This window comes from Dipodomys merriami, unplaced genomic scaffold (genome assembly GCF_024711535.1).
Source record: "Dipodomys merriami isolate MVZ:Mamm:240054 unplaced genomic scaffold, mDipMer1.0.p SCAF_2250, whole genome shotgun sequence".
Classification (NCBI taxonomy): domain Eukaryota; kingdom Metazoa; phylum Chordata; class Mammalia; order Rodentia; family Heteromyidae; genus Dipodomys; species Dipodomys merriami.
Genome location: NW_027203661.1, coordinates 36106 through 62199, shown reverse-complemented (window position 1 = coordinate 62199; position 26094 = coordinate 36106). Strand labels below are relative to the sequence as shown.

At 42.5% G+C, this 26094-nt stretch overlaps 1 long non-coding RNA gene across 3 annotated transcripts; it reads left to right on the top strand.

Annotated features, from left to right (window-relative positions):
* Positions 1–3798: 3798 nt before the first annotated feature.
* On the top strand, positions 3799–25209 carry LOC138835060 (uncharacterized). Of its 3 annotated transcripts, none has more exons than XR_011374409.1 (5): positions 3799–4282; positions 6524–6608; positions 15671–15891; positions 16978–17751; positions 24745–25209. It is a non-coding gene; the product is annotated as an uncharacterized lncRNA (long non-coding RNA). The 3 variants fall into 3 exon arrangements; XR_011374408.1 differs by lacking the exon at positions 3799–4282 and adding an exon at positions 19969–20093 and having other exon boundaries at positions 6218–6608; XR_011374407.1 differs by lacking the exon at positions 3799–4282 and having other exon boundaries at positions 6218–6608.
* The last annotated feature ends 885 nt before the right edge of the window (positions 25210–26094 follow it).

The following is a 26094-nucleotide window of genomic DNA, read 5'->3' as shown; positions in this document are numbered from 1 at the left end:
AATATGGAAGTAAGAGCAAAAGCCTTGCTCTTTGTTGGTGACTTGTGAACTATGTGCATATCCAAGGTCAGAGTGGGCAGGGAGGTTCTATATCCAAAGAAATATTTAATACAACATATATTCCATTGCCTGCTCATGCACAGGACTTGGGATGCTTTTTCCTTTTATGCCTGTCTTTCCCAGGCTCAGGAGACATTCTGTAAACCAGTAAGCCCCAGGCACACAATGCTCTCTGGACAGAGGGAACTGATATAATCAGGATGTCCTGTTTGCTCCTAAGTCCTAGGGTAAGGACCTTAATACTTGATCTTTTTGTTTGTTGTTGTTATTAGAAAATAAATTTTGTTATGGAATGTCTTGGGTAGAAGAAAGACATTCCTCAAGCAACAAAGTAGCAGAATTGCAAGTTCCAGGCTGGCCTGTGCTAGCAGGGTTTTACCTAAAAAAAAAAAAAAACAATAAATATATGAATGTAAGAAAGAAAGAGTACAGTTTCCTGTGAGTATATAATGTCAGAGAGTTTCCTGGAAACAGTAGCCTCTAAAATGGGATGATTGTTTTTCTTTATAGGGGAATAGTAATAAATTTATTATTATAACCACAATTCAGTGACTTTCATTACATTTCCAGTATTGTAGAACCATCACCTTTATCTTGTCCCAAACATATCCATCATCCTCAACAAAAATTTTGGGCCATTAAGCCATTCATGCCTCTTGCCTTCCCTCAACCCACAGTAGTCCTGAGTTATTTTCTGTCTGTGAACTTACTCTTGGTACTTTATTGTTATAGTCTGAATGTTTGGATTTCCATAATTTTTCATATGGTAACACTTGATCTTTTATTCTTATCCCCTAATATTTGCATTCTCCATGAAACCCTCATAGAACACTCGTCGGAAACTCATCTTCTGCAGTTCAAGTGCATCTCTTCACTATTCAATCTAGTATTGTTTAAAAATGGTCAAATTGAAGAAAAGTCATAAAAAGAATATAAACAGTATTTGTGTGCTTTTTATGAAAATTCACTATAGTTAACATTTTCCTTCATTCGCTTAATCACTTATTTGTGTGTATGTTCTCTTTGTGGACATACATTTGAGATTAACTTGTATATATCATAGTCCTCTATTCCTACATATTTTAATCTTGCTCTCCTCAGGATAAAAATGTCCCGTTATTACATAGCCACAGTAATTACCGGCTTCAGTAAATTAATCACAATGCCATACTTTTGCTTAATCTTTGTCTATATTTCAGTCTTGCCAATTGGCTCAATTCTGTCCCTGTCATTTTTTTTCTCCAGTACTAATACCAGTACATAATCATGAATTATATATAGTTGTGTATACTTGATCTCCTTTAGTCTATAATAATTTCTCGGCTTTTCCTTATCTTTGTAACATTACTTTTTTTTTTTTTTTTTGTCGGCCGTGGGGCTTGAACTCTGGGCCTGGGCGCTGTCCCTTAGCCCTTCAGCTCAAGGCGAGCGCTCTACCACTTGAGCTACAGCGCCACTTCCAACATTACTATTTTTGAACAACACAAGCACCTGCTTCCCTTTAGTAGCTAGGATGACAGGTATGAGTGACAGCTGACTGGCAAATGTAGAGTTCTTGAGGGTTAAATGTGTTATTTGTTTTTGTTTTTTACAAAGTATGAGGCTCATTGTAAAAAATGCTCAGTGTTGATGACCCCATATAAACCAACTTATTATCCCAAATATACATGTAGATGTTCAATAAGCAGATATGTCTCTATATTTTTATTCTAGTTAATTTGCTAGGTGCTAGGGAAGTAATGATGAGAAGGACATAGAAAAATCACAAGAATAAAAGAAATCATGTTAATAAATATTTTTGAGGTCAATAATTCTCAATGTGGTCCCTATGTGGCAATTCTCGGAAGGCAGTTTTCAAATAATTGAAATTTTTGGCATTGAGATACAGGATATAGCAGGGGCATTGGCCTGGTTGTCTGCACACTAAGGATGTAGGGAAAAGTGCACTGGAGCATGTGGTTCTGGGAATAATTTTTTAATATTTTTGTTTACATTTTTTACCTTTTTTCTCCAGGTTAGCAGGCTTCATACCTTGAACCACAGCTTAATTACTCACTTTCTTTTTTTCTTTGTTCCTTTTTGCCAGCCTTTGGGCTTAAACTCTTCTGCCTGGGCTCTGTCCCTGAGCTACTTTTGCTCACCACTTCAGCCACAGCACCACTTCCAGCTTTTTCTGAGTAGTTTATTATGTTTCTTGGACTTTCCTTCCTTGCATCAAACTGTGATCCGCAGAACTCAGTCTCCTGAGTATGAGTAGCTAGGATTACTGGTGTGACCCTTTGGCACCTGGCTAGGTTTTTCTTATGTTTTGGTTCTGGACCTAGGGCTTGAACACAGGGCCTGGTCAGTGTTGTTTAGTTTTTGTTTTTGATTTAAAGCTGATAGTCTATTTGAGCCAAAGCTCACTTTCTGCCTTTCTGTTGTTGTTTTTATTCTTTGTGTTAATCCCAGGGCTTCAAAGTGGCCTGGCCAGTCTCCAGTCTCCATGCTTTCTCCCACTCCGCACCCCACCCCCTCTAAGTTAGCAGGCACTACATCTTTAGCCAGTGCACTACTCTTCCTTTTTATTTTTGGTGGTTGTATTTATTTCTTTGTATTTGGCTTTTATTTATTTATTTATTTTGGCTGGTCATGGGGCTTGAACTCAGGGCCTGGGTGCTGTCCCTCAGCATTTCAGCTCCAGGTCCTCTACCATTTGAGGCACAACACCACTTCCAGCTTTTTTTTCTGCTTATGTGATGTTGAGAAATCGAACCAGGGCCTCATGCATCCAAGGCAAGCAAACACTCTACCACTGAGCCACTTTACCAGCCCTGGTTTTTATTTTTTTATGGTCATCCTAGGGCTTGACCTGCCAGTCTTCTTGAGGTGCTGGGCTTTTCCCCCCTTCTAGGATGGAAGTTTTACAATTTGAGCCATAGCACATTTTTTTGGGGGGGGGTGGTTAATATTGTAAGGTCCGCTCCTGGATGGCAAGCAGACTCCACCCTCCTCACAGCAAAGTCTCCACCCAGTACCTGCATTACCTAGGCAACTGGGACACCTGGAAGAGGTCACATCTGCATCCACTGAGGTCACATCTGAATTTGATGTGGCCACACCTTTCTCCACCCGTACCCTAGATAAGGCCTAGCCCAGGCCCAGACGCCCTCTCTCTGCTCTCTCTGCTCTCTCTCTCTGCTCTCTCTCTGCTCTGTCTCATCTCTCTGCTCTCTCTGCTCTTTTCTATCTCTTTCCTCTCTTTCCTCTCTTTCCCAGCTCTCTCTCATTCCAAGGCCTTTCCCAGCCATGAGGAATGCCAACCTTGCCTGGTCCCAGCAGGTCTACTGAATAAACCTACCCCTTACCTGAATACCACGTGCATGGTGCTGTTCTTACTCAGCTATCTCTTTTTTAAAACCTAACAAATATGAGATAAGTCTTCTATGGCTCTAACTACTCAACAGGCTGAGATCTGAGGACCTCAGTTGGAAGCCAGCCCAGACAGAAAAGTCCTTGTGAGACTCTTATGTCCAATTAACCACTCAAAACCCAGAAGTGGCGCTATGGCACAAATGGTAGAGCACAAGGCTCTCTGAGTACAAGAGGGTCAAGGACAGCACACAAGTCCTGAGTTCAAGCCCCACAACTGTCAAAAAATACAGAAAGGAAAAAAGTACTACAGGAAGCCAAGATGACTATACAGAGTCTTGAAAGTTGAGAGCCAAGGTTCAAAGCCATCCTAGGCATGAAAATCAATGAGGCGTTTTTCACCAATTAACCAGCAACAGGTAGGAAGTAGTAGAGCTCTACCCTTGAGTAAAACTCAAGTTTAAGCCCAGGAATAGCATAAATGAAAAGAATTCTCATTTACTTTCCTGCCCAGGCTGGATTCAAACCACAAATGCTCAGATTTCAGCCATTTGAGCAGGTAGGATTATAGGTGTGAACCATATTTTTGAAATATTGAATTGGCTCTAATATTTTTGCCCTTCTTTTCACTTAATTTATTATTCTTTTTCTCTTTTTTGTAAGTTCGGGTCATCTAGCTTATTATTAGGGCTGGCCACTGTTTCTGAGGTTTTTGTTTTGAAGTTTTTTTTGTGGATTTTTGTCCCAACCTGCAGGACGTCAACGAGGGCAATGAACCTAACAGAGAAGGAATGAAGGGACAAGAGACACGAAGAATGACAGCAAGACAGGGATCCTGGTCAAGCTGCAAATTTTTATTTTTCACACAGGGGTATTTATATGCTTGGAATAAGGAAGAATTTTCATTGGCCATAGCAGCTGCAGGATTTTTGCATAGGGCAGGGTGAAAGGGTGGTCATTAGCAGCTGCAGGATGTTTGCATAAGGCAGGATGAAAGGGTCGGATTTCTGAGAGTGGTTCTGTAAACTCAGCCACAAGATGTTCTGGTGAGATAGTCAAGCCTATCTTCATGTTGAGAGACTCCTTTTGGTTCCCGACAGATTTTTTTTTTTTTTTTGAGCTTGTTATAGTACTTGAACTCCAGGCCTGGTCATTATTCCTAATTTATTCTCAAGACTAGTAGGCTTCCCACCTCAAGACAGTCCAAATTGTGGCTCTATATGTATTTTTCTTTCTTTCTGCATTTATTTTAGGTGCTGCTCTTATGGCTTGTACTCAGGACTTGGGCATTTTTGCCAAGTTTTTGTTGTTGTTGTATTTTTATTTCTTCATTGCTGGTCCTAGGTCTTGAACATAGGGCCTTCACTTTTGCTAGCCATAAAATCAGGGCAGAACCACTGTGTCTGAGGTTTTTCCCTTTTCTTTCTCAAGACTAGCAATCTCCATGGCTTGAGCCACAGATAAAGTTCTGGCTTTATTTATTTATTTATTTTCATTTTTCTTGCTAGGGCTTCACTCATGACATGGCCACTCTCCTGAGGCTTGAAGTCAGGGCAGGGCCACTGTGAATGAAGCATTTTTTGTATTGTTTTTTCTCAAGGCTAGCATACTGTAACAGCTTGAGCAACAGCTTCATGAATGGCTTTGTTTATATAATGTCCTCTACACCCCCCACCAGGCAAATGTTGTAAAGTTCATTTTTTGAAATAATTTCTTGTACATCTCATTGTTGCAATAGGTCTAACTGTATCCCTATTTAAACAATTTGTTTTTTCCCTTCACCTTCACAAATTACGCCAACATCAAATACAGTGAAAATGGGGGAGTTATTTATTTATTTGGTTCTGATCCTAGGGCTGGAACACAGGGAGTGGTGACTGTTCCTAAACCTGAAATCAGGGCAAGGTCACTGTGCTGGAGTCTCTCCCATGTCCTGAGCAAGGCTGGCAGGCTCTAAAACTTAAGCCACATTTCAACATCTGGCTTTGTAAAACAAATTTGGTAATTCATAAGGGTTAAGTGTCTCATGGCGGAGCTGGGAAGTGGCTCAGTGGTAAAGTGCTTGCCTTGAGCTGAAGAGCTAAGGGACACCATCCAGAGCTGGAGTTCAGGCCCCACAACCCACAAAAAAGGAAAAAGAAAAGAAAAAAAAAACTGAGTGCCAGTGGCTTACACCTGTAATCCTAGCTACTCAGGAGGGGGAGATCTGAGGATTGCAGTTCAAAGCCAGACTGGGAAGAAAAGTCCATGAGACAATTATCTCCACTAAATCACCAGAAAACCAGAAGTGGCCCTGTGGCTCAAGTGGTAGAGCACTAGCCTTGAGCTGAAGAGCTTAGGGACAGTGTGCAGGCCGAGTTCAAGCCCCATGACCAACCAAAAAGAAAAAAAAAAGATTCTCATGGGAAAACAGGGACATTAGCCAGGCTCTAAAATCAGAGGATGGTGGTTCAAAGCCAGCCAGGGCAGGAAAGTTGTTCAGACTCTCATCTCCAATTAATCACCAAGAGCTGGGAAGTAGAATAGTTCTAGTCTTGTGCAAAACAGCACAAGTTCAGGCCCCAGGACTAGCACACATAAAACCAAGTGTCATGGAGATTCCTGCCCAGGTTGACTATGAACCACAATCCTAAAATTTCAGCTTCCACAGTAGCTGGGATTATAGGCATGAGCCACTACTTAAAAATATTTTATTGACTTTTCTCTTCTTCTTTTGCCTTCTTATACTATTGTTCATTTCGTGTGTGTGTGTGTGTGTGTGTGTGTGTGTGTGTGTGTGTGTGTGTGTGTGTGTGTGTATGTGTGTCCTGGTGCTGGTTGTAGACCTTGAACTCTGGAGCCTAGCCACAGTCTCTGAATTTGTTTTTCTTTTATTTTTTATGCTGTTTCTAGGCCTTGTATTCAGGGCCTAGTCCCTGTCCCTGAGTCATTCTTTTGCTGCTGGTGGTGGTGGTCCTAGGACTTGAACATAGGGCCTGGTCACTTCCTGGGTTTGAAACCAGGGTAGGGCCACTGTGTATGAGGGTTTTTGTTGTTTGTTTTCCCTCAAAGCAAGCAGTCTCTGTGGCTTGAGCCACACAGATCAACTTCTGGCTTCTTTTACTTTTGGCAGTTCATGGAAGATAAAAATCTCATAGAAGATAAGAGTACTGTATCAGCACCTGAAATCTGAGGATTGGGGTTGAAAGCCCAGGCAGGTAAGTCCGTAAAACTTATCTCCATTTCATCCCCCAAAGAAAGGAAGTGGTAGAATGCTACCTTTAAGAAAAAAAAAATTCTATTTCAAGCCCTGGGTTCAAGACCCACACCTGATACATACTCACAAATTCCTAAGGGACTTTTCTGCCTCAGTTGCCTTGGAACCCAGATCTTCAAGTTCTGTCTTTTGTGTAGCTTGAGCTCCAGGTGTAAACCACCAATTCTCTTGGTTTTGTGCTCATCTTCCACTCTGATTTTTATTTGTGTATTTGTATTTAATTAATTAATTAGTAGTAGTCCTGCCCTATGTATCTGGGCCTGGTCACTGTTATTTTGCTTTTTCATTCAAGGCTGTTACTTTACCACTTGAACCACAGCTCTACTTCTGGCATTTTTGCTGGTTAGTTGGAGATCAGAGCCTCATGGAAATTCCTGCCCCGGTGGGATTTTAACCACCATCCTGAGATTTCATGCTCCTAACTGGGATTACATGTCAGCCACCAAAAAGTGCCTGGCTCACTCAATTTTAATATTCTTTTTTTTTTTTTTTGGTTGCTCATGGGGCTTGAACTCTGGGCCTGGGCGCTATCTCTCAGCTCTTCAGCTCAAGGCTAGCGCTCTACCACTTGAGCCACAGCGCCACTTCCGGCTTTTTTCCTTTTTGCTATATGGTGCTGAGGAATCAAACCCAGGGCCTCATGCATGCAAGGCAAGAGCTCTACCACTGAGCCACCTTCCAAGCCCTCAATTTTAATATTCTTAATAGGCTCTTACAGTCTTTTTATTCACATGATGATGATGATGATGATGATGATGATGATGATGATGATGATGATGATGATGATGATGATGATGATGATGTGTGCTGGTCATAGGTTTGAAATCAGGGCATGGGTGCTGTCCATTATCTTCCAGTTGAGCCTCAGCTCAAGTCCTGGACTTTTCTCTATTTCTTTTAGCTTCTTTCTTGGTGGTTAATTTGAGAGAATTGTCTCATGAAAAAGCTTGGCACTACTCAGGAGGTTGAAATCTGAGGATTGTGGTTTCAAGCCAGTCCTGACAAGAAAGTCCAAAACACCCTTTTCCTTTTCTTTTTGTTGTTGTTGTTGTAATGACAAAGGTGAGGTGCAGTGGAGTTGCAGTTTCATTAGCAGGTAAAGAGGATGTTTGTTTTTGAGCAATGGCCTCTCAAAGTACACTGTCTCTTGACTAGGGATGGTCCACTGATGGTTAGAATGACTTGTCTTCCTTCTATGACCCTATTACCCTGGTAACCGATTGTTTACAAAGATGTGATCCTGACTCCTTAGCAACATGAGAAGGGACAATATCATTCCTAGGTTGGGATGAAAACCAAGTGGATCCGCCCATTTGTTGTGCTGCCTCGCTCTGGGGGGCCAGGATGATAGTGCACCCTTCTGTGAAGAAGGAAAATGACTTGAACAATTCTGTACTCTTTGTTCATTTCTGACAGATGAGGGCTGTGGATATATTCATGGACTCATCCAGGGACAAGCAGGGAATTGTCTAGGATCTCCATTGTGTCTAGGAAGGAAGGGCCTCAGGTTTTGCTGCAGAGAGATGCATCCTACAGTGCGGTTGCAGCAGCCCTGGCTTGCTCCAATGCCAGTGATTTCCCAGATCAGCAATATACCTGGACCCAGGAAATGTCACCTTGTGCAGATGAAATAGCTCTCAGGACATCTATCCTGATGACCACGAAAGCCTATGCCAGTGCAAGCGATGGTGACACAATGCTGCTCATGTGGCTGGGAGTATGGAAGTGGCACAGGTGTGGATTAGAGGTGTTGGGTAGCACACGTGGTGGATGCCTTCTGCTCTGCCCACCACATGACTAAAGGCAATGCTGGATTCTGTCTGAATTTAACTGGGGTCTGGGGGACTATGGATTTTCTGGGATGCCATAGCTCCCAGGGGACACAGATTTAGCTGGACTAGGTGAAAGGGAGTGAAGGAAACCTCCAGAAAAAAGGAAGTCTTGATTCTCTTTAAAAGTTCCTTTAATGCTTAAATTTTAATCAAAATGGAAAATAAATGGAAAAAGTGATTCTAGATCTCAGTTTCCTGAATAGCTAGCATTACAGGTGTGACACTAGTACCCAACTCACTCTTTTGTATCTATTGAGTTTATTAGGTTCTAGACACTGTAGCAAGGAAAAAAAGAAAAACTTTGTTTTGAAGGTCTATGCCTTTGTGTGTGGAGTTGGGGGAGGGTAGAGAATGTATACACATAAATATGTTTAAATATATGATGGAAAAAATATATTGAGAGATGTGCTAGGGAGGAATGTTAGCAGTTTGCGGTGATGTATGAGTTCAGAAAACCCTCATGTGGTAAATGACTTAGAAGAGATCAAGGCAGCTCATCCAGGCCCCAGAATCAGGTAGAGTCATGAGCTCGAAGTATGAGCACCTACACGCGGGCCCCCTCCCATTTCTGGAGTTCCTTCCATACAACTGGCCCCTCCCTCTCTCTGCCCAGACCCACCTGGACTCCCATCTACCTCACTTCCTTTTCCCTCAGATCCTCCTGCTACCAGGATAGTGATGGAGGTCATGTGCTCCCTATTGGGGGAAATATGGCTCCTCTAATAAACCTTGTAATAATCTTTCTCCTTTGCCTTCCTGCTTCTGCATGGTCCCCTTGCATGGATTTTTGTCTGATCCTCTTACATTGGTCGCCCTGTGGGGATAGGCTCCCCAGTGGGTTTGATCCTCCCTCCACTTCGGAAGGAAGTTCAACCAGCTTCCCTGGGACCTATCCTGAGATCCTATCCGCCAGTCACCAGAGGACCACCAAGGTAACTTTCTCCTGACTGAGCGCTCTACCAGCCCATCCAACACTGCTAATTAAGTCCCACTCCAGGGTAAGTGACCTGTTTATCTGAGGTCTGCGTTTCTGATTCTGATATCTCAGTGGTAAGGCCACCTGGGCCTCTGTGACTAACCGAGCCCCCCTTTCCCCCATCAGAGTCAAACGTGGACCAAGTGCCAGGGGCCTACCTTGGCCCAAGGACCCCTCCCGCATGTCCCAAGGAATGCGCACGGACAAACATGAAGACATTCTCCACTGGCAGGGCCACCACCCCCTTTAGGAGCCAACCTGTACTGTGGAGAACACTCTAATATAGGCCCATGGCATCAGGTCCCTTACCATGGGAAGGACACTAAATTTCTTTACATTAAGGCCACCTGGGCCTTGGAGGGCTGCTGAGCCCCTTCAATCAAATTTTGCCCCAAATTTAAAACTCCACTTCTGTGAGTGCTTGGGCAGATAGCTCTGGCTCTCTCTCTCTCCCTCTCTCCCTCTCTCCCTCTTCCTCTTTCCCTCTCCCTCTTTCCCTCTCCCTTGCAACTGAAGATAAAAGTATGGATGAGTTTAAGTTTAAACTCCTCCTCTGTGTACTGCCTTTGCAGTTTCCCCTCCTCTGCAGTCTCCCCTGTGAGGCCCTCCCCTCTTTTGCGGCCTCCCCCACAAGACACCCTCACTTCTGTGGCCTTCCCCATGAGGCACCCGCAGTTCTGCGGCCTCCCAGTGAGGTACACCCCTTTTTGCAGCCTCTTCTGTGAGGCCTCATCCCCTGAAGGACTTCATCTGTGAGGTCCCCACTGCTCTGCGGGACCCCTCCTCTGCCTTTGTAGTGGGGGTGGAAACTGAAGCTCCAGTTTTGCCAGAAACAATGCATAAAGCATAAAGTGACTCCATTTAGGGTATCATCTCTCACTCTTTTCCATGGTTTTCCATGGACAGGACTGACTTTGTCCTGGCCATTGTCTCAACATCCATTCCTGGGATAGCTTGTCCCGGTTGGCATTTACAGTTTGGACTCAAGGCCTGGGCACTGTCCCTGAGTCCTTCTGTTCCAGGCTAATGCTCTACTACTTAGAGTCACAATGCCACTTTCAGCCTTTGGCTGGATAGTCCTCGTTCTGTGCTGATTAGTAGCGAGATGGAGTTTTAGAAGGATTTTTTTTTTTTGTGCCCAGGATGGCTTTGAACTTTCTTACAAAAGCTCTTTTTATTTCCAGTTAAAGCAACAAGGAGATCAATGAGATGGAGGTTACCTATAACTTGTTCACAATTGACTAACAATTACTTGTCAGAGATTTTTAAAAGAAAGCCCAGTAGATGCTTTTAACCTGAGACTGATTGGCACTCTATGACCCACTGCCTCTGGGTAGCCTGCTTAAAGTGGCTTATAGACAACATTTAACCTATAACAAATGTACAGGCCTTTTCTTGGGCTACAGCAGCATAGCCTGTTTAACACCCTGGTTTATAAAAGCATTTTCTGTCTGGCAGAGGAATGCCTACCTATGTAGGCCTTTAGACAGATCTCAATAGGAACATAATCTCAGCTCTACAAGCTTTTCAACAGATGAATTTAACCAGCTCAAAAGTTACTGCCAATTAGGACTTTGAGGAGATACAGGGGTTTTGGGATTTACATTCTACAATCTTAGCTTTTATTACCCACTATCACAGATCTCTGGAAAGTTTTGCCCAGTTAGACCAACATGGGTGATAGGCATGTTTACAAACTTATCTTTCTATGACCTTCTGGCTTGATCAATTTTTTGGAGGACCAAGCTCAAGTAACTCAGGACCTGATACCACTTTTGTCATCCAAACATTTGTTAGTAATTGCATCTGGATGTTTTAACATTGTCAGGGTCCCTGGAGTGCCTTTCTTATGTTGGGATAAATACATCTTTGGCACTTTCCTTGGTCAGTCACTGGACTTGAACTCAGGGTTTGAGTGCTGTCCCTCAGCTCTCCAGCTCAGGACTAGCACTTGGCCACTTTAAACTCCAAAACAACTCAGCTTTGAGCACTCTGTTGGCAGATTAGAGATGACAATCTCACAGGGACTTTAGTTTGCCTGTGCCTGGACTGGCTTCGAACTGCAGATCAATGAGTTTTTTTTTTTTTTTTTACAAACAGTCACTTTTACTCCAACTAAAAGCAACAAAGATGGTCATTGGAAGTAGTTTTATAAGCATGGTTTTACTTATTAAATTACATTTGACAAACTTGCCCTATCTTTTACTGTGGGCCTTCTGGCAACTGTTACAAAAAACTTTAAGGGCAAACTAGAATACTTTTACTTTGAAATAAACCTTTAGGAAAAATTTATCTTTTAAACTTGTCTGGGAGGCCAGCCACTCCCCACAACTTCTCAAATTTTTACAAGGGGGATGTCATTTTAAATCCTTTTTGTAAAGTTATTTTAATTTGCATTTAAATGCATCATTGAAACACTGGGCTGTATATTCTTTGCCTGTAGGCTGTCCTGTGGGCAGTGAATAGAAAGAGTGGCCATTTTTTTTCTGCAGTCTGAGTTACCTTTAGGAATTTACCTCCAATTGTAAAATAGTATAGAAATCAATTTCTATCCTTTGCTCATAGACCCCGTATGGTCTAACTTCTGGCGATGAACATTTACAGATCCAAATATCTAATGTGGCTTGTGTTTTACCCTTAATTAACAGGCTTTTGGTCATGTGAGATGAAGCAAGGCCAGAGTCTGAGAGAGACTGTGGCATCTCCCAGCATGTATGGACTGTTGCACCTCCTGTTGGTAACCTGCAATATTTCTACATATACTGGTTAGAGACCTGGTTTACACTGGCTTTTGCAGGCTGGTGCCACTGGTTTAGGCAGCTGTGCCTGGGCCTAGTCACTCTGGTCCCTTGATCTTAATTGAAGTTGATCGGCACACAGGGGAGAAAACTAGAGAATCAAACCCTTAGCTTTAGTTTACTAGCCATGGTCAGTGTACAATAGTTAACTCTTAGCATAGATGGACATAGGAATGACATAATTCACAGCCAACTTAGTTACCAATTTCATTTACTTTGTAAAGGACATTGTCTTTTTTAAGTCCTTTTCCAAGGTCTTTTAAAACTGCCTGTTTTTTCTTTGGCTTAGTCAGGTCACAAAGTTTTAAAGCAATTTAGATTAATTCACAGCTTCCATTGACAAAGATTTTTAGTAGGCAGAGTAACCTTGAAACCATAATCACTTACATATAGTCAAATAAGACACAGACAGAAATGTTTGTGCACAGATAATAGAGCGTGCTTAGATTTTAAAATAGACTTTTAAAGTTTTGAAATTTTAGTGGAACTACTTTTCTAATTATGATGGAACCATGTGGTCAGTTTAAAATACAAAACTTTGCCAACAAGAAACCTAGTGAACAGGAGGCAATAGGAACATACACTTGGCCTAGCATAATGGCGCCACAGGACAGGGGAGGGGGGAGGGGTAGTACCAAGCTGAAGTACCAAGATGCCAATTTGGCACATCCACCACTTGCTCAATGCTAGAGAGAAGAGTAATACATTTTTGGTAATATCCAAACTTGTTGGCCTTTATTTCGGGGAGTTTAGACTTAAACTCACCCATTTCCTATCTAATGAGTAGAAACAAGCAATTACTGGTTACATTCTTCCAGGGCTTAACCAAAGCGTTTAGCATATGAAATACTTGTGAAAGAGGTTACAAGCAGGTAATTTTGGCAAGAGGCAGAGTTTAAGGGGAGGGGGAGAGAGAGAGAGAGCTACTTGCTCAAGCATTCTCAGAAGTGGAGTTTTAAATGTGGGGCCAAATTTAACTGATGGGGACTGAACAGCCCTCCAAGGCCAGGTGGCCTTAATGTAAAGAAATTTAGTGTCCTTCCCATGGTAAGTGACCTGAAGCCATGTGCCTAGAGTAGAGTGTCCTCTGCAGTGCAGGTTGGCTCCTAAATAGGTGGTGGCCCCACCAGTGGAGACTGTCCTTATGTTGGTCCAAGGTGGGTCCTTGGGCCATGGTAGGCCTCTAGTGGCTAATTCCAGCACTTGGCCAAGTTTTTGGTCAGATGGTGAGGGTGGGGCTCAGTTAGCCCAGAAAGGCTCAGGTGGCCTTACCACTGATATTGGAATCAGAAACCCCAACCTCAGACAAACTTGTCACTTACCCTGGAGTGGGAATTAATTAGTGGGGCTGGATGGGCTGGTAGAGCACTCAGTCAGGAGAAAGTTACCTTGATGGTCCTCTGGTGACTGGAGTGAAGGATCTCAGAATAGGTCCCAGGGCAGCTGTTTGAACTCCCTTCAGAAGTGCAGGGGGAGCAAATGCACTGGAGAACCTATCCCAGTATGGAGCCACCAGTGAAAGAGGATCAGACACATCCATCCTATGGGACCATGCAGAGGCAGGCAGGCAAAGGAGAAAGATTATTACAAGGTTTATTAGAGGAGCCATATTTCCCCCAAGAGGGAGCACATGACCTCCATCATCATCCTGGTAGCAGAAGTATCTGAGAGAAAAGGAAGTGAGGTAGATGGGAGTTCAGGTGGATCTGGGTGGAGAGAGGGAGAGACCAGTTGTATGGAGGGAACTCCAGAAATGGGAGGGGGCCCAGATGAGGGTGGAGCTGAGGACCAAAGGTGAGCGATCTACAAACTGCAGTTCAAAGCCAGTCCAGGCAGAGAAAGATTATCATCTCTAACTAGCCAGCAGAGTGCCAAAAAAGCGGGCAGAGTTGCTTTGGAGACCGAAGTGGCAAAGTGCAATCCTTGCACTGGAGAGCTGAAAAACAGCACTCAGGCACTAAGTTCAAGTCCAGTGACCAAGGGAAATGTCAAGGTTGCGTTTACCCTAACAAAGAAAGAAGCACTCCTGGGACTTTGGCAATAATGTTTGGCTCTTCTAAAATTGATCAGAGCTGAGGTCATGGCAAGCTACTTTATAAGCATGCCTAACTGGGCAAGAACTTGTCAACCATTTGTAATAGTTGGCTGTAAAAGGCTGAGGTTGTGAAATGTGGGGAATAGCTTAAATCCAAACTGCTCTGTATATGCTTAAAACCATAATTGGCAGTAAATTCTGGGCTGACACTAACCAAATAAATTTGTTTAAGAATAAAATATGAAATTGTTAGGACCAGATCAAAAGTAAACAGATAGGGTATTAATTAGAACAAGGAAGGAGAAAATTCAAATTTAACTGAGACAAATAAGTCCCAAGTAAGGAGAGAAACATTGGTATAAACACCAAAATAAAACAAAATTGTGGTCTGATAATTACTAAAAAGATCATTTATATCAAGATTTAGACCAAATGTTAAATTTTCGAAGATAAGGGCTTAAGTAGAGAGTTAAGCACCAGGAGCCACACTAAACATCTGTATTCCAAAGGATGGCCTTTCCCTCCTAGGCTATTTGAGGAGCTAAACAATGCTTTGGCGTATTTGGGGAGGTAATGTTTTCCTAGGATTTCAAGGTAAGACTTGTCCCACCTCCAGGCCTTGAAACTGGGTGCAATGCCCCCATCTCCAGCCTAGATACCAGGATGTCTACAGGCAGTTGTGTGGACTTAACCACCCTATTTGCCTTGATGCAATTTGTAATCACTAACTGTTCGTTCTGCTTTTATAACTTGTTTGTCAATTACAAAACTGCCACTGAACACCTACAAGTGGAACTTCTTATGGATCTTACCTTTAAACATCCTAGACTATTTAAATCTTTTACAAACCAAAGTACTAAACAGGCTATGCTGCTATAGCCCCCCCCCCCAAAAAGGGTCCATACAGTTATGAAAAGTTAAAAAATTATGCCTAAACTCTAGTTTGGAATAAAATGTAATTAGTAAAAAGTTGTCACCTTGACAAACTACCCCACACTATATTATAAAAGCCAGTGTACAATCAGAAAAATATTAGGAGAGTTTACTAAAGTTAGTCCCTAGGTAAAACTTCTTTAATCAACCTGTGTAGACTAATGCCAACTGTTTACACACCCATAAAACATTTAAGCTTCAATTATTAAAAAAACAAAAAAGGGGAATCCCTAAGGGAAACTTTTGCCTTAACCTTATTTACTCTAAATTTTTAAAATTTCACTCAAAGTGATCCTTTCACTAAAGCTGAAAAGCATTTTATCCCTCTAGCAGCATCTCACTATCTATTCCCATATGGTTTAAAAAATTTAATCAATGAAGACTAAGACTAATGCCCCATAAGGGAAAACAGTGTTTCTATCATTCCAGATGGATCCACTGGCAACATCTGGGTCCCTTTTTGACTCATCCGACCTCCAGAGAAGCAAAAACAACACAACACAACCCTGAGGAAGAAGATCTAGTAAGCAGCTTTGCATACCTAAGGTTGAAGTCCGGAGGAAGCCATCATCCTTATCTTAAGAAAACCAGCTTGACCCCAGCAACATGGGGTCAGAATAAGGTGTTGACACAAGACCGAAGCCACCCTGGTCAGTACAAAAACCCCTAGAATACCTGAATATCTGTTTTGGCCATGATTGCACTGCTTGTGAATACTTCTGCAGTGGGTAGTGAACATGCATATTGGGCCTATATCACTCACCCACCATTGTTAAAATTAGTGGATTAGCTAGACCAAGGTCCAGTGGCGTACACAAATGACAGCACGTATTTTCCTCCACCATGGGATCATGCAGACCCTAATCATCCAGGTGAGGAAGGAATACCTTATATTATTTCCTTAGGATTTGAGTCTTTACCACTGTGTTTAGGGACATCACCTTGCTTACCAACCAGAAGACAGGTATGGGCATACATCTTGCCTGATGATAAAATCAACAATCATATGGGGCGATTCAGCACAATTTCCTTAAATTTTATTGGTAAGGATCATTCTTATACAAATAAGACTGGGCAACCACCTAACCTAGTATGACAGGACATTAATTATTGAATTTTGTTTATGTTTCTATTCAGTGGTCTCAGTGTCAAAACCCTAGAGGAAAGATTATACAGCATAATGATAACATCTCATTTATAGATTGAGGTCCTCATGGATGTTTCATTGCCAATTATTCTGAAAAGCATGTTGGTGATTGGTATACTAATAATTCTTCTGATGGTGACGTCTATACAATGGAGTTATAAATCATGTAGAACCCATTGGCTTGCTCACCTGACATGATGGAGGCCTTGTGCCTCATAGGCCACATATAAATTTCAGGGGACACTTAGGGCCTGAGCAGTGGCATTTATAAAACTTGCCACGCAATTTTATACAACTCAGAATTGGGTTGGTCACTTTACTAGGGCCCATGAGGCAAATTATACATTTTACAGGAACCATTCTTTTACTGTACAGGGTTGTATTAAACTTTCCTATGTACTAGCCCACAGGGACAGTGTCAATCAATGAGAACCCACGCAGCCTGGACTCTTTACATGCTTAAATCATACTATTTCTTTTAAAATGCCTTCTCAGTCTCTCCTGATATTAAGATCTCGCTTAGGGGTCTGGGTGCCTGTTAATCTCACCCGACCTTGGCAGGAGAGCCCCACTGTTGGTTTGTTGACAGGAGTCTTCCAGCAACTGCTGAAGAGAACTAGGAGATTCCTGGGTCTGAGTGTAGCTGTGATCCTTGAAATGACTGCTATCACCATGACTGCTGCGACTGCCGGAGTGGCCCTGCATTCCTCCATCCAAACCAAGGACTTTGTAGAGAAGTGGCTGGACTGTCACCAGCTATAGACTCATCAGCACAATATTAAACAGGACATTGATTCCCGTCTGAACACCCTGCAACACACGGTGCAGTGGATGGGAGACCAGATAATTGATCTGCAGAAACAGCTAACCTTCAAGTGTGATTAGAGCTCAATAAACTGTGCATCACTCCTACTTGATTCAACACTTCTAACATTACTTGGCAGGGACTTCACTACCACCTGCCGGTCTTGCAAGGAAATTTGACTTGGGACATCCACTAGTTACAGCAGGAAGTCATTGAGACTTTCTTGGCACAACTCCCTGGCGTGGGATATGAAGGTCTGGCTGAGGGAATTGCATCTGTGCTAAACCAATTGGACCCTCATACCTGGTGGCACAGTTTTACCCATAGTGTTTCTACAGGATTGATTGCATTATGTCTTGTCAAGATATTGCTGTCTACATTCCAAAATAGTTTCTGCAAATCCCTTCTGCAAAGGATCTCTTGCTTACGGTTGTACTTAAAAAACAAAAAAGGGGGGAGATGTCAGAGGCATCAACCGGCATAACCCCATCTGTTGCTGTTTCCACAACGGGATCTGGGAACACGATGTGTGGTATAGGCAAGAAGGGACTACACCATGTGAGTATAGACAAAATTTATTGGAACATCACATGTTTATATACAGCACACAAGCAGGAGAAGTAAATCTTCAGTCAGGGGCAGAGAGTTAAACAGTTTTATGGGAGCACAGACAATGAGAGTTTAAACAGAAAAAGCTAATCCTTGTCAACAAAAGTGGAGCAGTTCCACTAATCAAGGTTGTAAAAGCAGGTAAAGCACAGTTGATTACACATAGGGGGGGTCTCCAGGTGCTGTTCTACATGATTAAGAAGATGAAGCACGAATGGTACTTTTTGCAAACCATTACCTGAGCCTTGCACCGGGGGCAGAACCTTTGGCCAGCATGGAGGAAAGGGTGACCCTTCCTCCCCGAGAAGAATTGGAAGTGGTCCTGTGGCTCAGGTGGTAGGGCACTTGCTTTCAGCTGAAGAGCTGAGGGACAGCGTCCAGGCCCAGAGTTCAAGCCCCAAGACCAACAAAAATAAATAAATTGGAAGGAAGGAATGCATGCCTGCATGCACCCTCAGAGCACACAGGTGCTCAGATGGGGTTTTGCAGGCCTATGCCTCCAACACCCATATGAACCCCTCTCCTTTTGCTCCCGATCCAGCTCCCAGATCTTAGGCAGATTGGGTGGAAGGAGGCTGTGTCAGTCCTGGAGTTTTTCTCTGCCTCTGGCTGTGCCTGAGCAGCTGCAGGAGCCCTGGCCCATGCTGCAAGAGGCAGCAACAACTGCTGCAGTCGCTGCTGCAAGTTTGGCCATTTGGCTCCACTCCTGCCTGGTTGCCCTGACACTGGAGGAGTCTCGCTGGCTCCTTTGCTGTTTCACACTGCACCTCCAGCCTAGGGATGAGCCCAGGAAGCTCGGCGCTGGAGCCTTTGAGACCTGGGGGATTTGGAGGGGCTGCCCTGCCTGCAGGGTCTGGCCTGAGGAGCCTGTGCCCCAGCCATGGCTGCTTGCTGCTTCTCACTGCTGCTCAGAAGAAGCGGCGGCGGCGCTGGCCTGTAGCCGGCTTGTTTGCTCCCTCCGAGGCTCTTAGAGTTGTGTTACTGGCAGAACACTATCCCAACTGCTCTAGTACTATTTTATTGTATTTTAAAAATAAAAGACTTCATGGGCCCCATAAGTGCTTTATAAAATATGACTGGCAGCCGTTATTTAAATAAATGTGAGAATTCGGGAGTTTTTTTTTTTTTATCTTTCTAAGTGATTTTTTTTTGTCTGTCTTTGGACTTGAACTCTGGACCTGGGTGCTGCTGTCCCTTAGCTCTTCAGCTAAAGACTAGCACTCTACCACTTGAGCCACAGGACCACTTAGGTTTTCTGGTGGTTTATTGGAGATAAGAGTCTCATGGTCTTTCCTGCACTGGTTGGCTTTGAATCTCGATCCTCAGATCTCAGCTTCCTGAGTGGCTAGGATTACAGGCAGGAGCCACTTGCGCCCAGTTCTAAGTGATCATTTTAAAGGCTAAGCATGATAGTACCATCTACTTGGGAGGCATAGATTGAGAGGACGGCAATCCAAGACCAACCCATGCAAAAAGTGAGATCTGATCACAATCATCAAGCTGGGCTGATTCCAATAATCTCAGCTAGATGGGAGGCTGGTCCTGGGATGGGAAGAAAACAGGATGCCCTAACTTAAAAACTAAAGTACAAAAAGGCCGTGGTGTGGATTAAGAGTTAAACACCTGCCTAAGCATGAAATCCTTTGTATAAACTCTAGTACTGAGAAAAGGAGGGAGGGAGGAAAGCAGGAAGGGATATAGGGGAGGGAGAGAGATGCTATTTCATTAATTTTACATTTTTCCTAACACCATTCACTTTGAGTTTCTTTTGCTCAAGACTAGCACTCTACCACTCAAGCCTCAGTACAACTTCCAGCCTTTTCTCTTTATGTGGTACTGAGGAACCAAACCCAGGGCTTCATGTATGTGCTAGGCCAGCACTCTATTACTAAGCCACATTCCCAGTCCTTCTTTTATTTTGTAAGATGAGGTTTGGTTTTGTGTTCTTCTCTTGGCATGGAACTTAGGCTAGTCTCAACCTAACTTCTGACTCAGCCTCCTAAATTCAGAGATTGCAAACATAGACCACCATACTCAGCTCAGGATTCCTTTGAGAGAATCATCTTTTCAGAGACAGAGTTATTCTGTCTTCCTTGGATTGGATGGCCTTTTGCTTTTGGCATTGTGTTAATCCCATTTCTTGTCCTGATATATTTCTCCTTCTAGATCAATAGAAAATTTTCAGCTTCCCAACTTGAAGCCTATTGGTCTCATCCAATAATATAACAAAACTTGTGAATATCATTACCTGGCATCATGGGCATGCCAGCCAGCTAAAACTCAGCTATCAGGTGGGTTTGGGCTTCAACAATGCAGGCAATTCTCTGCATAACCTGAAAACTGTCATAGATAATGTTGGTTTATTCCATCCTGTTTTCAGCTGCTTGCCATTCTGAGCTTTGTATGTTTTTGCTTTCTTTTATTTATTTATTTATTTATTTTTGAGTCATAGGCCTTGATCTCTGGGCTTGGCTTGGGTGATGTCCCTGAGCTTTTCAACTCAAGGCTAGCACTCTACGACTTGAGCCACAGAGCCACTTCTGGTTTTCTGGTGGTTTATTGGAGATAGGAGTCTCACGGACTTTCCTCCCTGAGCTGGCTTTGAACCACGATCCGCAGATCTCAGACTTCTAAGTAGCTAGGATTACAGGTGTGAGCCACCTGTACCCGGCCCTGACTGAATCTTGAAAAGAGAAGACAGGAATAGGTCAAGAGACACACAGTATCAAAATGGGGATGGGAGGGATCGAGAGTTCTGACTGAGCAGTGGATCCATATAAAGTCTGATCAGACTTACTCCAAACATGAAGGAACATCTTCAGTCTGGATGTGGGATGCCTATAAACATTGTCAGGGACATGAAAGGAGCAGGGTTGGGATGAAGGTTTTAGGGAGCACTGTGGGATGAAGTGTCATTAAAAACTCTCAGCTCTGGGGCTGGGAAGTTGGCTCAGTGGTAGAGCGCTTGCCTTGCATGCCTGAGGCCCTGGGTTCGATTCTTCAGCACCATATAAGCAAAATGGAAAGCCAGAAGTGGCGCTCTGGCTCAAGTGGTAGAGCACTATCCTTGAGCTGAAGAGCTGAGGGACAGGGCACAGGCCCAGAGTTCAGGCCCCACAACCGGACCCTCCCCCCCCAAAAAAACCTCTCAGTTCTGACAGCACAGATCAAGTGTTTGTCTTGAGAGTCCCCTGTTGTGCTGTGGCAATGCTCTTCCTGTGTATGTCTGTCTAGAGGGGGAGGTGTTTGCTCCTCATTTGTCATTAATTCTAGAGGACAGAGGAGCCCCATGAGTCCAGTAAACAGATGCTTTCTGGCAGCTTCTCACAGTGTTTCCTCCAGGCAGCACCAGGCTCTTTACTTGCTCTGATGAGGCAGCTGCATATGGGTCTGCAGGAATTTCTTGTCAAGAAATTAGAGAGTCATTCATTCATTACTCTAGAACAAAGAGTGGCAATGCCTAACTATAGGTTGCTTTGTTATTCCAATGTGTGTGCTACTGGCACTGGCTTGTCTCTTCAGTCTGCACAGGCTCAGGACAATACTATAGTCAGCTCGGACACACCAGCTTACACCCAGTCACTACTCAGAATGTGATGTCAAAGCTACTCCTGGTAATAGATGACAAGGCTGTTTAAGTCAGAATAAGATCACAGCAGAATGCACTACGATATCTTTTTGCTCCTCTGATTTAACAGCTTCTAAGCTAGTGTTTCCTGGCTTCCTATCCTTGTGGCGTAGTATGAGAGCCATCTAGGTTGTTGCAATGCATCAGCCAGGAGAAGGGTGTCTATAGTCAGAGTATGACACAAAAAATAGCATCTGTGGTGAGGTTAGACTTGGTGTTGGATTATAATTAAGCTATTTCTGCAAAGCTGGGAAGCATGGAAATGGACTGCCATTGTGAAATGGACATGGGATAATTTAGGAGACAACAAGGATCTGAGTAGCTCTCACCTGTAATCCTAGCTACTCAGGATGCTGTGATCTGAGTACTGAGGTTCAGAGACAACCTAGGCACAAATATCAGATAGTTTCTTTCTTCCAATTAACTAGCAAAAACGAACTAGAGCTGTGGCTGAAGTACTAGCCATAAGAAAAAGAGCTAAGGGTCAGCACTGAGCACATGCTAGCATGAAAAAAATGAGAAAGACATAAGAAGGGAAATTACAAGAAACTTACTGTGAACAATTAGACCTCTAATTATCTTTCTTTTTATTAGCAAGTATTGGTTGTACAAGAAGGAGGTTGTGACGTTCCCATACATGGATACAATGTATCACAGTCATACCCACTCCATCACCTACCCAGTCTTATTTCCAGTTAACACTAAAAAGCCAGAAGCAGTGAGGTAGCTCAAGTGGAAGAGTCCCAGCCTTGAGCAAAAAACTGAAGTGACATTACCAGGTTCTGAGTTGAAGCCCTAGTACAAGGACCACCACACCCAACAAAAATAAAATATTCCATGGGAATGAATGTAGATCTTGTAACATACAACTACAGAAAATAGTAATGTCTGGCATTGAGCTCCCTTAAATTATAAATAACATGAGGAAACAAAGGTCCAAAGTCTTTTTGAATAGCATTTTATTTTCTGAGGATAACAGAATAACAAGACATTGTTATTGTCTGTTCTGTCACATGGTGTTAGATATAAGTATGAGATACTCTGCAGGAAGAACCTCTGTGCAACTTCTGAGGAAACAGAAGTTGGCTGTTCTTTTAAGGGTGAAGGAAATACTTTGTATCTTTTGATGGCGGTGAATCTATGGGAAATCATCAACCTATTAAAAACTAGATATAGTTATAGAATTATATCATCTTATATTAAGAAAGGTCATTAAAGGCACTTTAAAACTAAACAAAGAGGGGCTGGGAAGGTGTCTGAATGGTAGAGTGCTTGCCTCACATGCATGAGGCCCTGGGTTCAATTCCTCAGAACCACATAAGCAGAAAAGCAGAAAGTGGTACTGTGGCTCAAGTGGTAGAGCACTAGCCTTGAGCTGAAAAGCTGAGGGACAGCTCCCAGGCCCTTTGTTCAGACCCCATGGCCAACAAAATACATACATGCATACATACATACATACTTACATAAACTAAGAATAAGAACTTTAAAAGAGTAAATTAATAGAAATTGAATATAACTTAAATAGCAATCTACAAATTTATACTGTTAAATTCATTGAGTACTTAAAAAATGGGGAAATTCAATTCTTTCCCATAATAGATTGTTAACTGAAAAATATAATTTGAGTGAGGGAATTTTGTGTACATGCCTATTACATATCATCTAATAGAAATGCCATGTAAGCCAGAACACAGAAGCCTCCCACAGAACATAGTGCTGTCTGAAAATGAACTCATGGAAAAATGGTACAAAACCTTGTTCAGAAGTCATACTAAAATTTTTCTGTGTATATGCTGATCCTGGGGTTAGAACTGAGGGCTTGGATGCTGTCTTTGAGCTAATTTTGCTCAAGACTAGTGCTGTGCCACTTGAGTCACAGCACCACTTCCAGGAGTGTTTTAGTAGTTTTTTGGAGATGAGTCTCATGGACTTTCTTTCATGGGCTGGCTTCAAACATTGGTCTTCAGATCTCCACCTCCTGAGCAGCTAAGGCTATAGGCATGATCCAGCAGTGCTGGGCTCCAAACTGACAATTTTCTCTCAAGAAATATCATTTCACACTGAAATAGTGAATCCAAATAGCTCATAATGGAACAAGGAATAATATTTCCACAGCAACCTATAGTGGATCTATTCGCATATACTGTGACAGATACCAAATGTTCCCAAATCAAATCTACCCTAACCATTTTTCTCTCATAGACCCTTCTTAAAGCAATTTCAGCAGGTTTTGTTAGTTTGTTTTGTGCTTATTCTAGGTCTTGAACTCGGGGCCTGAGTACCATATCTATGCTCCTTTTGCTTAATCTTAGCATGCTACCACATGAGCTACAACCCATTTCCTTTCTTTTGGTAGTTTTTTGGAGATGAAACTCACTGATTTTTCCTGCTGACAAGCTTCTGAATAGATGGGATTAAAGTTGTGAGCCACTTTCCCCCACCTTCATTGTTTACTTTTGTAGGAGCACATAAAGTACTTCCACCACATTTGTCCATTTGCCCTTCCCCTCACAATGCTACCCCCACCAAAAACCTTATAATAGCTTTCTTAATCCCTTGATTAAAGTAAACTAAGCAAAGAGACAATTAAAAATGATATGCTATGTCTTAGGTTGCCTTGATCTTAGCAGAGTATCACTTCAAGTTAAAAACTGATTAACAAAAATTAAAGAAAAATACCGAGGAGACTCAAAATTGAACAAAGTAAATCCTAATCTTCAAGTTTCAGGTCTCCAAGTAAAAGGAAAGCAGAAAATGTTGTTGCGAGTTCCAGGTAACCAGTGAGGCTTGATAGTCAAATGTGATGTGTGATCCTGAAGTCTGAGGGGAGGATGAGCAGTACTAATGTATAAGTGTTTAAAATCCCTCACTTCAATGGTTATGCTGGGGTGAAGTTGAGAATGTCCTTGTTCAAGGTTTTGGGTATCATCATATTTATGACTTCATGAAATCCCATAACATCATGATGCCTCTTCCTGAAAATTCATTGAGTAATCCTAGCTACTCAGAAGGCTGAGATCTGAGCATCATGGTTTAGTTATCTCCAATTAATCACCAAAAAGATGGAAGTGGAACTGCAGCTCAAGTGGAAAATCACTAACCTTGAGGGGGAAAAAAAGCAAACAAGAACAGATTCTAAGCCCTGAGTTCAAGCCCTAGGAGTGGGAGTGGGGGGAGTTTGATTGAGAAGGAAGACAAAAGACAGTCAAAGCCAAGAGTAAAGTAGGTCCTAAAAGTTCAGAGATTACAACCTAGAATGCCTTTAACCAAGGATGCTTGTCTTAGTTGGGTTTTTCTTATTGTGATTTTTATAGGCAAACAGCATTGAATTGGAGAAAAAAATAGCTTTCTCAACCTAAACCAAATGTCAAAATGAAGAAAAAGCCTATCTTGTGCAAGCCTATAAAGCAGGAGTTACTGGAGGGGAATGAAGAAAGCCTAAAGAAGAGCTCAGCATCCCAGAGAATGGTGTGTCAGACCAGGAAGGCAAAGAGGAGGACCAGGAGCCAGAATCATCATGTGACTTCAACTCTGTGGATATGTGCAGAGTCATGTGTTCACTCACTAACTCTTAGGATTTTGTCATGGCTAGGACACTAAACTCGCTCCTTACTCAAATTTTCCCTTTCATCTGCTTGATCTCAAAACTTCTTAACTTGGGTGGCATTTTTTGTGCTTTTGAAATTTTTATTATTTCTCAAAAACAGCCTTTGAAGTGTTAAAAAGACATCTGGGTGAATAAAGTGGAAATTTTCGAGTTTTGTAAAAAAAAAAATTAATGAACTGAGGCAGTTGGAAGACCATGGGAAGAGGTGTAATAAGAATAGTCTCTTCCGTGGGAAAAGTCTCAACAGTTTTACCTTCAGCTCCATCTATAAGAAACCATTAACATTCTCTATTAGTAGAGTTATTATTTGTATAATTAAATTTGGAATTGGCACTTGATGATCCAAATATTAAGTACCAAGTCCACTGAGCAAAGTTTAGGTTGTCTGATATAAAGTTGAAGAGCCTACAAGTTTAAATTTTTCTTTAATATAATAAGTAACAGACTATTTTTCAAAATCTACTTGGTATGGCGAACTTGAATTGCTAGGCCTGGTAATACTTTTCATTGTAGGAACAACTAGTTTTTCTACATAGCTCTTACCCTATACCCTGATGCCCTACTCTGTTTTGTTAGCCTTGTCCAATACTTTGGGATGTAATCCTTTGGTTTATTTTTATCATTCTAAAGCTAGTCTCTATCATCATAGATATATCAGAATTGGCATGTTGGTCTAAATATCTGGGAATAAATCTATTTCTTCCACTGTTCTCCCCACAGACATCTTTAGGTAGAAAAATGTTGTTTCCTGCTCTTTGCCTTAGCACCATCTTCCTAGAAAAAACAGCACCATGAGAGCCAAGTAGAGGAAGCGAATGCGCAGGCTGAAGGGCAAAAGAAGAAAGAGGAGGCAGAGGTCTAAGTAAACCAGTTTGTGCATCCATCGAGGCCAGAGGAGCAGGAGGAATAAGGAATGCCATAGGCTGGGATGCTGAGATGTTGGACTGCATGCCGCTGTGATTTCCCAGTGGATCCAGAACTTTCATTGCCAAGATCATCTCTGAAAGACACACCTTGCTCATAACCAAGCATCCCCTGATGGTCCTGTGCCCCGGAC